At 43.1% G+C, this 16,163-nt stretch overlaps 2 non-coding genes across 2 annotated transcripts in view; both read right to left on the minus strand.

Moving 5' to 3' along the window:
* Window positions 1–15,644: 15,644 nt before the first annotated feature.
* On the minus strand, window positions 15,645–15,797 carry LOC148011109 (5.8S ribosomal RNA). Its single transcript, XR_015689416.1, has one exon. It is a non-coding gene; the product is annotated as a 5.8S ribosomal RNA (ribosomal RNA).
* A 341-nt stretch (window positions 15,798–16,138) lies between these two features.
* The window catches only part of LOC148011110 (18S ribosomal RNA), a 1,815-nt gene continuing 1,790 nt past the window's right edge, over window positions 16,139–16,163 (minus strand). The window contains exon 1 of the ribosomal RNA XR_015689421.1: window positions 16,139–16,163. This exon is cut by the window's right edge and continues 1,790 nt beyond it. This is a non-coding gene — a ribosomal RNA (18S ribosomal RNA).

Here is a 16,163-nt window from a genome sequence, read left to right on the forward strand (position 1 = left end):
TCGTAGGCAGGCGGAGTGGGGTAGCTAGCAACATGGCACGACAGGGACGGAGGCAGTGGGGCCATTATCAGAGTGCAAGGGCAGGAGTGGACCAGGGAAGCTGTGTGGCAAGCTATAGGATGACTACGAAGGGGGCCTTAGGACTACGTGCCACGGGGTAGGGGGAGTTGCATTGCAATCGACGGTTGAGGGGGACCGTGGATCGTGGCAAGGATCAGGACCGGTGCTTTTGGCACGAAATTAAACCCTGCCAAAAAAGTAAACCTAGTCCAAATTGAGGAGTCGATTTTGCTAGAAAAAGGGGGGTCATGTCCGAAGTACCACTGGGCACGTCATCATCAACGTGGGGCCCCCCTGACGCTTGCTGAGCTTGGGCCTTTGGCTTTGACAGGCAATCATTTGACTTGACGAGGAGTTGGGCGGGCAAATATTTGTGTCGCCCTCACCCCGTTGGACCATTCACGTCCAGCCTTTTGTTTTATTGCATCTTTTTTTTGGCTGCCCACCTTCGCCACCGCCATTGCCAGAACCTGTATGTGCTCCCCATCTTTGCCATCACCATTGCTAGAACCTGCATGTGCCATCACCATCGCCAAAAAATAGTCACTTTGTTTAATTGTGTGTGCTATCACCATCACCAGAATGTGTAGCCATCTAACTAATATCTATGCCATCACCAGAACCATCTACCGTCTATCTCCTTCTAGTCATCGCCATCACCATCGTTGCAACCTCATCCGTCTAACTCAACACTGTGGGTCTAAAGAAGAAGGAGAAGAAGAATTGCTTGCTGAGGATCGCTATCATGTGGAGGAAGAAAGCAAAGGAGAGAGAGAGAATGGGGAGACATAGGGGATCATCGAGCATTGACGGGTGATCGTGCAATCTCAGCAGTGGAGAGAGAAGAGGTGCATAGCCGAAGGCAATCCCTCAAAGGCCATCCCCGAGCACATCGAAGGTATCTCAGAACCATGCTTAAATTGTTGAGATGATTGTTTCTTGATGATCGCTTTGAAGGTGTCAATTGCATCGATGCCCATGCATGTCTTAATTGCAATGCATGTATTAATCAGGACTGTTAAGAGAAGCCCATGACTGTTAAAATTGTTCCATAAATTATCTAATATCTAATTGGTACGACGAAAGGCTATGTATATAGCAACCTCCTCGGCAATTAGCAATCCATGACTTCATGGCCCACTCATTTATAGTTTATACATGTACTTGGTCGTGGATATGAATGATCCTAACATTCTAATAGAAGATCAATTTTGAGTGCTTCTTCTATGTTTGCAATGGATCCTAGTTAGTACATCCGACGAATGCCAAGATGCATTGAACTTGGCTGAGCTAGTACGTCTAATGAATGCCAATAAAGTCTAGTACGTCCCAAGTCTAGTATGTCTTTAGTACGTCTGGTGAATGCCAATATGCATTGAATCTGGTTGAGTTAGGCCTCTTTTCTTTGCCTATTGACCCTTTGTCCTTGTGTAAACCTAGCAACATGTTGTAGTAGGCCTTTTGCTAGCCTTATTTCTTCTTCTATTTTGAGTATGATCTCATGTGCTAGTCTATCAGTGTGCATAGTATGTGCCTTCTCATATTAAGCTAGCAATTGCTAGATTTTAAGTGAAAATTCTCTAAGATCAATTTCTAGGTCATCAATGTTTGAACTTGATGAGACATGGTTGCTTTTTCTTCTTATGCAACTAAGGTTTCAATGATGCCAATGAGATCAGGTAGAGTGGTAGGTGCCCTTGTTGAAGAAAACTTTCTTTACTTCTATGATTCACTAAGTGGTCAACATGTTGCTTTCTTAGGATTGAGATGTTTGTCACCAAAGTAGTCCTCATCAGCTCTGGCAAAATGTGTAGACACTAGTGTCTTTGTCACTCATCTATCTCAAATTATTTCAATAATTTGCTTTACTTTGTGTGTTTTCCTTATAATTGTGGAGTCACTTTAAGGAAAAATCACTATTGGGAAGCTGCAGAGGTGAAACTAAGCTTAGGGATATTGAAAGGAGGGTTGATATCCTTGTGGCCCTTTTGGACATTTTAAGGACCTTTTGCAAAGAGGGACCATAGCCATGTCCAATGTCAAATATCTTGCACTTGATGAAGCTAACATGGGATTTGAACATCAAATAAGGCTCATAGTAGAGCAGATGGGCATGCCTCCAGCTAGCAAGAGACAAACCATGGAATGGAAGTACAATGATCAGCCAATCACAATGAATAATGGCCACATTGATGTGCTAAATTATACAAAAAAAAAGCTTCTATAGAAAACCCTAGGGCTAAATGTCTTACATGTCATAATAAAGCTAGTACTAGGAGTCCTAGCTATCATAGTGACAATTTACGCTGGCTGAGAAGCCCAAACCGATGGACCAAGGGCATCAATGCAGTGCCCATGAGATGGCCTACATGTTTATCCAAAATACTTAGTCAAGCATAAGAACATAATGGAGGTGAAGGCAACATTGGAGTCAATTTGCTCACATAGGAGTCACTTCCATCCTTAAGGATATGAGGACACTTCATTCATGAGGGAGGAATTGTTGCATCTTGGAATATTCAAGTTGAGCACCCATAGCATTGGCCACTAACCATGGGTCATTTAGTAGCTAGGTGAGAACATGCCCTGATGCTATAATTGAGGAGTCCTATGAAAGGACTCACTTACACAACACCTCATGTGATCACCAAACTTGGACTCTAGGTCCCCCTTGGCAATCTCATCGACACACTAGGATGGTATAGGCTGATGGTATGGATTAAAAACCCTTGCAATGGGATGTTGGGCAGATATTTTGTTGACCCCAAGCTGAAGTGTGAACACATATTGGCTCTATGGCTAGGAGGTGAGCTTTTGTCCCACATTTCTATGTTTCTTGAATATGTTTGTATCGCTTGTGCCATGTTGTACATAGGTTGGATTTATATGGCTATTTCCCACTATCTTACCCTTGTATCTAAAAAAGTGTCATCTAAGTTCCTACTAATGAATGTGTCTAGGTGTGTATGATAGAACACAATGGCACAACAAGAGTGGTCAACATCAACCTGTGATATCCACACAAAATCAGCCAACTTTGGGCCTTCCAAATGTACCATCTTGTGAGACCATGATAGTCATGGGCCTTCCAAATGTGCCACCTTATGATGCCTTAATAATCTCCCAAACTATTAAACAAGATGATATAACTTTTCTTCTAGGAGTGCCTCCAATCTCGCCAAGCTAGAAGATCCATCTGTAATGATGAAGATGGTATCATGCTCCTAGTAGGCCTTCAAAGTCCAAGGTCATCACCACACATCAAGATCACTTGGCTATGTACAAGAAGAAGGTCACTAGTGATTGCAAACATCAAGGAGGCCGAACATTGCCAGTCACCTAGATTCCAATCAAGGCTCTCTCCCAAATCCACAAGGCCTTCATGTAATTCTTGCCAAATGATATCAAGATCAACCATCAAAAATTTTCCTCTCACATGAACCACTCTAATCCTCTTCCAAGGCACTCCTTGGTAAGATTGTCCTTGATGCTCTCTATCCAAGATCAACCTACCATCCTCTTCCACCATGAATAAAGTATTCAAGTAAATCTAGAAGGCACTTCAACCACCGAAAAGTAGTCCCCCCCCAATAGTTGGTCTTTAAGGACTCCTGCTTAGCCATGGAAATCCAAGGCCCTCATGACACTTGTTAATTGAGCTTTCCAATCAAAGCTCCTTTTAGAGCAATAATGGTCACTTTTGCACTAGCTAAATGATATGAGGGTAGCATCCCATTGTCTTGTCAAGATTGTGGGAGAGAAGGAAGGAGTCTCACTTGTAGCTTTCTTGCTTGCACAATGGGGGAATACACACAGAGGTGGAGGCTGAAAATAGTTTTCCTCTTCTTAGTTGTGTTAGCCAAAAAGAACTCACATACAAAGAAATAGAAGAACCCTATATATGGGTCTCAAACTAAACTCAACTAACTAAGGTGACATACTAACTGAGCCACAAACTAGAGTAGATAAGGATAGCTGTCATGTAGCTATTATTCATGGGCAGTGTACCAACCGCGTCTGCAACTGACAAGTCGGTGACATAAATACACAACGGTCACCCTGGCGTATCACGAGTGGATCTCGATATCTCAACACTCCCCCTCGAGCTCAATCCCAATTCGTGCACACCAAGCAGGTCTCTGAACTTGCGCAGCTTCTCTGCGCTTCTAGCATGATAGACTGGATTATTTGCCAAGTGTATACTACTCATGTTGTCACAATAAATGACAACTGGCCCATCCGTAGATTGATGCATATCATAAAGTAGCTTATGCAACCAAGCTACCTCACATGCAGCCATTGCTGCACCCCTGTACTCAGCCTCTGTGCTTGACAAGGCAACTGTAGGCTGTTTCTTGCTGCTCCAAGTGACTGCAGCACTCCCAAAAGAGAACACATATCCAATGGTAGATCGTCTATCAGAAATACTACCAGCCCAATCAGCATCAGTGTATCCATGCAGCTGTATCTGAATCCCAGTCTTATAAAATAGTCCATACTGCAATGTGGACTTCACATACCTGAGTATGTGTCTAGCCGCATCCAAATGCAGTTTCCTTGGAGCCTGCATAAACTGACTTACCAATCCAACAGCATAGCTCAAATCTGGCCTGGTAATAGTCATATAAATCAAACTTCCTACTATGCGTCTGTACATAGTAGGGTCTTCCAGAAGCTCACCTGCATCTATGCTCAGCTTCACATTCTCCTCCAAAGGAACTGAAATAGGCTTACAGCCTGTCATCCCATATTTGGATAGCATGTCCAATCCATACTGCCTCTGCAAGAGCTGTATCCCACTTGGTGATCTAATCACCTCAATGCCCAAGAAATAACGCAGCTCTCCCAAATCCTTCATCTCAAACTTCTGCTTCAATAGCATTTTCACATGAAGGATATCTTCATCACTGCCACCTGTCATAATCAAATCATCAACATAAATGACAAGTAGCATAATACCTTTCTCTATTTTTCTCACATAAACTGATAAATCTGCCTTGGAAATCTGAAAGCCACTAGTGACAAGATACTGTCCTATCTTGTCAGACCATGCTCTAGGTGCTTGCTTCAAGCCATACAAGGCTTTCTTCAACCTGCAAACAAACTCAGGATGAACAACATGCACATAACCTGGTGGCTGCTCCATATAGACCTCTTCTTGCAAATCACCATGCAAGAAGGCATTCTTTACATCCATCTGATGTAAAGACCATCCCTTTGATGCAGCCATAGCAATGACTGCTCTTACGGTTGCCATCCTTACAACCGGACTAAATGTTTCTTCATAGTCAATGCCATATGTTTGTGCATAACCCTTGACTACTAATCTTGCCTTGTATCTGTTCACAGAACCATCTGCATTGTGCTTCACCTTATAAACCCACTTACAGCCAATTGCATTTTTAGCTTTAGGCAAAGGTACCAATTCCCATGTAGCATTTGCTTCCAAGGCATCCATTTCTTCATCCATGGCTTTCTCCCATTTTTCTTTTCCCATGGCTTGCTCAAAAGAAGTGGGTTCTGGTTCCTGTATCACTTTGACCATATATGCATAGTGAATGGCTGTAAATCCATCATATTTCACCCTTTCCACAGGATACCTAGCTCTCGTAGACCTGCGCAAAGTAGGTTCACTCCTAGGTGCTCTCAAAACATCCCTAGTCTTCCTTACTCCAGGTGTAACAATAGAAGGAATACCCAACTCATCATCAATGCTCTGTTCTGAGCCACTGGATTCACCATCCACATAAGAGTGACCTGCATTCACATCAAACATGGGCTGATCAACCTTCTCTTTTCCTTTTCGTGATACCTGCATACCACTATCTGCATTACTTTGAGAAGATTCTCCTGATCTCAATCTGCCTGTCCATGGCGAAGATTGTGAACCACTACTAGAGGACGCTCCAGGTCCACTAATATTTTGTGACTGCTGCTGTGAATTCTGTGCAGCATTACCATTTTATGCATCTACATCATCAATCACATTTACTGGTTTATACCAGCTACTCATCTCATCAAAAACAACATCTCTGCTCATTGTAAACTTACGAGTAGAAGGGTTATAGCATCTATACCCCTTTTGCTGCAGAGAGTAACCAATAAAGATGCACTTCTCAGCTTTTGGATCCAACTTGGATCTCAACTCATCTGGCACATGTACATAGGCAATGCAACAAAAAATTTTCAAATGAGAAATATCTGGTTTCCTACCAGTATACCTCTCCTCTGGAGTCATTCCATGTATTGATGCAGTGGGAGTCCTGTTCATTATGTAGACTGCTATAGCAACTGCTTTAGCCCAATAAAAATCTGGCAAGTCTTTTTCATTGAGCATGGCACGAGATACCTCTTCAATGTGCCTGTTCTTCCTTTCTGCAATTCCATTTTGTTGTGGGGTTGACTGCATGAATATTGCTGCTTTATGCCATGCTCCTGCAGGAACCTTGCAAACTCATTTGAGAGGTACTCTCCCCCTCCATCTGATCTTAGGCATTTTATTTGCAGGCCTGTTTGTTTTTCAACCATAGCTTTAAGGGTTTTGAAATGCCCAAAAACTTCACTTTTCTTTTTCATAAAATACACCCAAAATTTTCTGCTATAGTCATCAATAAAACTAACAAAGTAATGACAGCCTCCAAAAGATGTAGCTTTAGTAGTCCACACATCAGAATGGATTAATTCCAATGGCTTCTCACTCTCTTGAATATGTCTAGGAAATGGTTTCCTTGCCTGTTTTTCGAACTGGCAGGCTTCACATACCTTATGCATTTCTGCAACCTTGAATTTAGGCAAACCTGCAACAGTATTTTGGGCTTGCATTGATTTAAGTCACTGTACATTAACATGACCAATGCGTTTATGCCAGATATCAATATCTGCAACTACACCGGTCCCATGTGCAAACATTGCTGCACTCAATTCAGACATGTCTGCATCCAATGTAAACATTCAGCCCTTCTTCTTTCCTTTTGCTATCAAGCGACCTTTATTTTTCATATCCTCAACAAAGCATCCATGAGGATTAAATCTGACCTGCAAGCCCTGCTCAACCATTTGACCAACAGAAACCAGATTCTTGGTGATATTCGGGACATAAAATACATCGGATAGGTATTTCTTTTTCCCATCCTGCATAGACAAAGGAATTTTTCCAATCTGCACAATAGGATGTGCAGTATCATCACTAGTCTCCACAAATCCTGATTTTTCCATTTTCCTTGTATCCTCCATCCATTCTGCATGACCTGTCATGTGGTTTGATGCACCTGAGTCAACATACCATACATCATTGCTTTCTTCTGCACTTGTCACAGAATTGTTCATGTGCTGTACCATAAACAGATGCTCATTTCTGTCATCACCCTGTCTACTAGAGGATGCATAATTTCCTTGTTGCAGTTTTCCATTCATGATGTCATTTTGCTTTTTACAGCAGTCTTTAGCCATATGACCCATTTTACCACAATAGTAGCATTCAACATTACTGTTTGCATTTTGGCCTCTTTGCCATCAACCACGACCTCTTTGGCTCCCCCTGCCTCTAGAGTTACCACGTCCTCCTCCATAGGACTGGTTTTCTTGAGTTTGCTGCATATTCTGATTTCTACCACGGCCTCCAAACTGGCCTCCTCTACCTCTGCCTCTACCTCTTCCAGCATTTGAGTAGAATACAGCTTCTTTTGAAGTTCCTCCCGAAGAAGATCCACCACCATTTCTTTGCTCCTCAGAAATTAGAAGAGCAATCAGCTCCTCAAAATCAGGAAATCTTTCACGAACTGAAATGGATGTCCGAAACTGTGCATAATCCTTTCCTAGACCATTCAAGGTCACAGAAACTAAATCATCATCTTCCATTGGCGACCCAATGGAAGCAAGTGCATCTGCAATCTTCTTCACCTTCATGTGGTAGTCATTGATGCTCATATTTTCTCTTTGCACATTATGCAACTCTTGCTTGAGTTGCATTTTCTTGGCTTGCGTATTTGTGCTATACATTTTTGACAAAGTATCCCATGCCTCCTTTGGCGTACTTGCGTCTTGAATATGCACAATCATAGAGTCTGAAATGCTAATAGACAGCCAGTACATAACTTTCCTGGCTCTCTCATGCCATGCTTTAAATGCCTGCATTTGCTGTTGATTGGGAACATAAGGAAGAACTGGTTCTTCTTCATTTCCTGCAACAAATTCCCAATATCCTTTTCCCATAAGAAAATTTGTCATTCTAAACTTCCATGCTTGGAAGTTGTTCTTGTCAAGCTTTTCAGTGACAATCTGTGAAAGAGAATCAGATGCCATTATAGAACACTGCAAAAAATTCTGTCACTGCAAAAAACCACAGCTTCACCCTCACAAGGGAAAATCTGCAAAACTGGCGAAAGTGGTATTTGACCACACAGTCACTTCCTAGTGATGATTTTGCATCAACAGGCAACAGGGATGATTCTGTAACTCCCAATGTCTCTGCACGCAAGCATACGATGCAATTTCTACAGTAACTTTTCACCGACTTGTAGAATAGTGGCTGCACAGCATAAAACTGGGCCTTTTCCTGAGTGCATGCAGAAAACTTCCGCCTCCAAAACAGGCCCCGAAATGGCCTCAAATCAAAGAAACAAGGTCGCCGATGGCTAAAGCCCTCACCCACAGCATATACGGCCCTCTTGCTTCACCGCGAAGGGCATCTCAACCTGAGACAATGCACTCTTGCAGTTTCCGACTGTGCTACCTATAGAGATTTGCTCCCAAAACAGAAAATGAAAGCAACACTCCTCCTCTTACCAGAACACTGCGAGCTTGGCTTGCTTTCTTGAGCTTCTTACCACGAACAAGGCTCTAATACCATGTTAAGATTGTGGGAGAGAAGGAAAGAGTCTCACTTGTAGCTTTCTTGCTTGCACAATGGGGGAATACACACAGAGGTGGAGGCTGAAAATAGTTTTCCTCTTCTTAGTTGTGTAAGCCAAAAAGAACTCACATACAAAGAAATAGAAGAACCCTATATATGGGTCTCAAACCAAACTCAACTAACTAAGGCGGCATACTAACTGAGCCGTGAACTAGAGTAGATAAGGATAGCTGTCATGTAGCTATTATTCATGGGCAGTGTACCAACCGCGTCTGCAACTGACAAGTCGGTGACATAAATACACAACGGTCACCCTGGCGTATCACGAGTGGAGCTCAATATCTCAACATGTCTACTACTACAAGAATCCTAAACAAGCTATGGTCCCCTCTAGTCCTTATGGACTCTCATAATTGTCCAAGAGAAGGACTAGCATATACATGAACTTTGTTCCTAAAAAAAAGTAAAGATGTCCTAGAAAATCATATTTACATGTCAATGATGATAGCATGAGTCTATTGATCAATGGCCTTGTGCCTTACCAACCATGGAATGCTCACTCTCCTCTCTGCTCCAAAGCACTCTAAGAGAGAGCTCTCCAATCAAAATAGTCACCTACTAAAATCCATAGCCAGAACCAATCACCTCCTCCAAGCAAGCCTGCACTCTCCGATATCAATCTTTGAAACTATGAGCATGGTCTCCAATATTTAGGGTCAATTAAACTAAATATTAGGTGAAGAAACATTACATACTTGAACCTTTGCATGCTTCTTACAATGAGGCTATTCACAAAGAGCACTTTTGTCATACTAGACCACTTGCAAGGGGGAAAGACCTTTGATCCCCAAGTAGGGGAGCCATGAATAGCAGCCTCATACATGACCTGCTTCCTAAAACACTTACCAATAGAATCCAATAATCTTCATATTCAAGCAGGTGCAAGTGATTCATCAAAAAATGCATGTCTATTAACATAAGCGACTCCCAAACGCAAAAACAAGAAAACACATGTCTATTAACATAACTAACTCCCAAATACACAAAAAGAACAAATATTTTAAGTGGGAAAAACTTATATAAACAGAGATGTCACCCACAATCAACCTAGCAGCATACAGAAGTAGCATTTGCAAAGTAAGGTGCACAGCTCAGGTCAGCCACAATCAACATAGCAGCATATAAAAGTCACATTTGCAAAGTAAGGTGCACACTTGAGCTTTGGAACAAGGAGTTTCACAAGGTAAATTTGAGCTCAAAATGGGCTTGAACCTGTGAGGTGGTATTGTCAACTGCTCAAAAAGAGCCATCTTGTTGTGAGGGGGGGACTTACTCTTGAAGTTTTCGTTTCATTAACGTGCACCCGAGGGAAAAGAGCTCCTGCCTCAATCCCTCGACTGCTCTCCACAACAATGGCCGCCAATCTTCCTTCTTGACTTGACTTCATCCGGCCCACAAACTTTAATTGGGCAGGATGCCAGTGGATGGCATGGAGTGGACAACAGTTGAAGACTTGGGTTGGGAATCTTCTCCCACAAGTACACATTTCAATGATGCCAATGAGATCCGATAGAGTGGTAAGTGCCCTTGTTTCCAGATATGGATGAAGCTAGGGAGGTTGAACAACTCTACCCATATAGAGACCTCAATAGGTTTGGGGCCATGGGAGCTAAAATTTGGAGACCACTTCAATAGGAAGAGAAGGGAGTTTCTTAACATCCATTGGCCATGTAATTGGTATGGGCATCCGTACGATGAAATTATCTAATATGTAAGTAATTTAGGGTAAAATCATCTGATAAGTAATTTAGGGTAAAATCATCCAATAAGTAATTTAGGGTAAAATCATCCGATATGTAATTGGTAACATATGTTGCGAAAATTATATGATATGTAATTATCAGATATGTTGTAGAAATTACCTTATATGTAATTGGTACAAGTATCTGTACAATGAAAACATCTCCAAGTAGAACTCAACGGAGAGACCTCTCACGGCGGGTTCGGTCCACGTTCCCGGCACGGTCAAACAACCCCCTTGGTTAGGGTCAGGCAGGCAGTCGAGGGTAACTGAAGCTGCCTCTCCCTTCAGGTTTTTAACCTGAAGTATAGATACTTATTTAATTTGTAATTCCTAAGTCAAACAGAGCTCTTAAAATCTCTAGCAAGCACAAACATTTCCATTAACCAACCCAGTTGTATGGCAAATTGCTAAAGAAGTGTTCTTTCCTTTTTGAGTGTATCAGCAGTCGTTCTTAAGATGTCTTGTAACTTTGGCAAGATTCCTTACATTCGGGTGTAGGGTATACCTAGTTTGGTTTACCCTAAGGTACCTTAGATATGCTAGTTTCTATTTTACAACTTTTCTTATTTTGAAGGATATAAAAAAAACTACGTCTTTTTGCAAGATAACTTGCATAAAGACCTGCCGTCTTTGAAAATGATTTTTTTTTTCATTTTCTCTTTGTAAATTGATCACAAAAATGATTTCATACATGTTGAGCAAGTTCGGCGACGGAATAAAGCTGACGTATGTCAGGCCTAGGGTTTCTTCATTTAAGAACCCTAGGGATGAATCCTAATTTCTTATCTTTATGAATTTATGGTCCTTGAGGTAAGGTAAGTAGTCCAGTGTTTTAGGGTATGAATGTTTCTATGTCTAGATTGGTCCGTTTATCTTTTGGAAAGATTGGTTTGGTCAGTTTTTGGAAGGTAAACTTACTCGTCTTGTCACATTTTTACTATCTTCGATTAACTTTCTCAATCAATACAGTTTAATTTGGCATATAGCCTAATGTCATGATGATACAAAGAGTGACGATACTCCTAATTAGCTAGCTAAGGAATTGGTGAATACACACTTTATTTATTCCAAGTCCTCAATTTGCAGGGGAAAAGTGTTAATAGAGTGTCATCCAGCAACTTCCTATTACATTTTCTATCCAAATGAGTTGGTATATCTAATTTTTATACTTATTAATGTTTAACTTCCGTTTCCTTTAAAGATGAACTCATGCTAATTACAACAGTTGCCTTGCTAGATGTGCAACTAGCAAAGATAACTCTCTAGTAATTTGAGCATCGAAAGAAATCTTTCATGAATTTAGCCTTTTTGCCATGATTCGTGGCGAAAGGAATACTAATGGCGCAAGATATAAACTTTTCATTTTAGGGATATATTACTATAGCAAATGGATAGTTTTTGCCTATTATTCTATAATGCTTGATGCAACTTGAAGAAAGCCAATTGTCATTCATAAGCTAACTACTTCGTTAAAATTAACTTGACCAAATAAATATATTTCCTTAACAATTTTTCTTTGCATGATTGACTAAAACCCAATTTAACATCAAGAAGAAAACCTGGCTTTGAGGTGAGATATCCACATGGATACCGGGAGATGTCCCTCCCGCGGCTATGCCTTGGACTTTCTTAGGAGGCATTGCAAGTGTGGTCCGTCGCACGTGGAAGCAGCTTTACAACTTCTCCTTAGAACTCCACCGTCGCTCCTTGCACCGTTCTTTAAAGTAGTTTTTGGAAGGTTTCCCTCCTTGAATTCGGGAATTGAAAAGGGTATTTTTAGAAACTTTTACAACTAAGACCCATTGAAGCCATGGGGAAGGCTTAATGGTCTTTGTAAGCTCGCACGAACGGAAATAACAAGGGGTGGAGAAGACACAAGGTGTAGGAGAGCTTTAAAGAAAAATAATAGCCGTAAAGATTATAAGTAAGGGTCTAAGGGCCCTTAGGTCAAACTTGGAGAAAAAGGGCTTATGGGGGCTTACACATGGGGGAAGGTGAAAGGTTTTTGATGCCAAGGTAAAGGCTTAAGGGTAATCACGGGAGAAGTGGTCTTAAGAGGCCACAGGAAGAGTGATTCCAAGCCAAGGGAATAGGTCTTTTAGAGATTATACACAGGTAAAGAAGTAATAAGACCCATAAGGCCTTTGTGCTTGGGGGGAAAAGTGACTCCAAGTGAAAGAAAAAGGCTTTAGTACGAGGGTGAAAGGGGATTTAAGGGCTTTTTAAATCCCGGCGGAGGGGGTTCTAATACCCATGGAAAAGGGTTTTGGATATGGGAGTTAAAAGGGCTTCATAACGTACAAGGAGGGGGTGAAAATTTTTGAAAGCACGGGGGAGGGAAAATGAAAGGGATTAAGGGATTTTAAAAGGTACAAGAAGGGGGTGAAAGGGGGCCTATCTAGCCCCCCCTTAGAAGCTTCCCCTCAGAACGTGGCAAGAGGGGAAGTTTTTCAACGCCGAATTGGTGGCGTTTGACTGTTGGGGCGGCCCGTCAGCAAATGCGACGCCATCTTGGCCTTCGGCAGACAGTGGCGCCTCGTCTCCACTCCCAGACGTAGTGGCCAGTCTGTCCAATCTCTCTCTCTCTCCTGACGATACTGTAGAGTGGCGGCAGCACTTCCTTTACTCACGATGCCCAATGTCCCATGGCGGTGCCTCCTCTGGGCCCTCCTTTGCACAGCATCCCGACTTCAACAGGGCGATAGCTGTCCGTCTCCTTCTCCCTCTCTAATCCTTCCCTTCCTCCCACAGGGTTTATATGGGAGGGGGGAGAGGTACCTTCCCTCCCCACGTGGCTCGTGCATGGGTTTATCCCACCCTACGACCCCCAGCAAGGATGCTTAGTCATCCTTGCTATTCCCCTCCCTTCCAGCATGACAGCCGCTGGGGGAAAAAAGGAGAATTAAAAAAAAAAAATCCTTTAATCCAAAGGTTATCCTTTTGGCTTTCTAGGAGGAGGTTCCCATGTAAATTCGATTAACTCGTTTATGCAAGCAGAGATTAAGATACGTAGTGTGACATTCGAAAATCACATCATTGGCGTAATTTTTGGATGATGGAATTCCTTGCATGACTATCACGTGGGTTTAGAAATATTCTCATAATGGAAATATTACACCTTTCATGAGACATGTAAAAAATAGCACTAGGCCTTTACAGTTGGTACACTCTGATGTCTGGGGTCCTTCACATAATGCTTCCTTTGGCGGTGCACGATATTATGTCTCATTTATTGATGATTTCAGCATGTACACTTGGTTTTATATCTTGAAACATAAGGACGATGTGTCTGATGCATTCAAAGACTTCAAGAAACATGCTGAAAATGAATTGGGCTATTACATATCATGTTTGAGATCAGATGGAGGAGGTGAATATGTCTCAAACTACTTTGACAGGTATCTTGCTAAACATGGGATCAGAAGACAGCTCATATGCAGTTATACACCGCAGCAAAACGGTGTTGTAGAGAGGAAAAACAGGGTTTTGATGGAGTCAGCTAGAGCTATGCTGAATGAAAAATGTTTGCCAAATGGTTATTGGGCTGAAGCAGTGGTGACTGCTATATATGTACTGAATCGAACCCCTACAGCAGGGATTCATGAGGTCACTCCGTATGAACGGCTATATGGTCATAAACCTGATATTTCACACTTGAAGGTATTTGGCAGCATTGCATATGTGCATATACCGGATGAGAAGAGAAAGAAATTGGATCCTAAGGCAGTGAAAAGTGTGTTTATTGGATATGCACAGGAACGGAAAGCTTATAAGTGTTATGTACCTTCTACGCATGAGACACTCATAAGCAGAGATGTGGTATTTGATGAGTTAGCATCTTGGTATGGGAATCCTGTTGCAGTGCCTACTGATGGCTCACCCAGTATGAGTCATGCTGAAAATACTCCTGCAGAGAGTACTTCCATGACTAGTCAGACAGGTGATGTATCATCTACAGTGAGTCCTTGGACAGGACGATTACGGAGTCGCACTACTGCATCCACTGACACGGATATGTCAGTGAGGGGGAGAACAGATAAGGGAAAAGAAAAGGTTTTTGAAGATGTAACATGTCCACTCATTGCAGGTTATGATTCATCTAGCAGTGACAGCTTAGATAGTGAATTGGGGATTCCGTCTGTTATGACACCAGGTGCTAGACAGAGCCGTTATGTGCCGCCTCATGAGAGGCAAGCTCATAGTGAGCCACAGCTCAGTAGATCAGAGAGGGTCAGATGACCTGTTGATATGTATACTTACACTGGATATTCAGCCCGTCATTATGCTTACTTTTTAACTCTCTTTTCAAAGTCCTTTTAATCTTTCCCTCGCGGTACTTGTTCGCTATCGGTCTCTTGCCCATATTTAGCCTTGGATGGAATTGACCACCCACTTAGGGCTGCATTCCCAAACAGGCCGACTTGTCGACGGCGCCTCGTGGAGCGACAGGGTTCGAGCTCGACGGGGATCTCACCCTCTCTGACGCCCCTTTCCAGGGGGACTTGGGCTTGGTCTGCACAGAGGACGCCTCTCCAAACTACAATTTGCACGGCAAAGCCATGTGATTTCCAAGTTGGGCTCTTTTCGGTTCGCTCGCAGCTACTAGGGAAATCGTGGTTAGTTTCTTTTCCTCTGCTTAGTGATATGCTTAAACTGAGCGGGTAACCTTGCCTGATTTGAGGTCCGATTTGCATTTCGGGTCAACGAGGGCAAGCTCCGGCTCCGAAGAGCCCGATCCGACACCTGCACCCGGGAAGAGGCACCCGCAAACAGCTGCCACTTCGACGAGGAGACGAACCACCCTTGTGGAGCAACGTCACCGCACGGTGCTGCCGGTACATTTCAGCCAACCGTGGCATCACGTCGAATGCGCGGACGACCAATTCCACCCTCTCCCCCGAAGAAGGGGAGAGGGTGTGGGGGAGTTAGGGACGCTCAAGCAGGCATGTCCTTGGACGAGCCGCGGGCGCAAGTTGCGTTCAAAGACTTGATGATTCGCGGAATTCTGCAATTCACACTACGTATCGCATTTCGCTGCATTCTTCATCGTTGTAAGAGCCAAGATATTCGTTGCTGAGAGTCGTTGCGTTTTGTTTTTCGATCATCCCGAGGGGAGGAATCTCAGACAAGACAAGGTTTATCAAGTTCCTCCTGCCACCCCCGCGTGCAGGGAGGGGCAAAGGGTTTATCAAGGCGGAGGCGTGCCCGAACGAGCACGACGGAGGGGGATCGCCTCGAGCAAGGGAGAGAAGTCGAAGGCGTCCCTCCTTCCTCCTCCACCCGCACGGTCGCGGGACGACCCCGAAGCATAGCCTCCCCCACTGTCGCCCAACTCCGACGAGGGGAGAGAGGATGCGACCGCACCTCCGAGCGTGATCCCTCACGGACATTCCAGAGTTTGCATTGTTCTCACGGATGTGTGTCAATGATCCTTCCGCACGTTCACCT

This window comes from Lygodium microphyllum, chromosome 28 (assembly GCF_053477565.2).
Source record: "Lygodium microphyllum isolate KBCC chromosome 28, Lygodium_microphyllum_v1.1.10, whole genome shotgun sequence".
Taxonomy (NCBI): domain Eukaryota; kingdom Viridiplantae; phylum Streptophyta; class Polypodiopsida; order Schizaeales; family Lygodiaceae; genus Lygodium; species Lygodium microphyllum.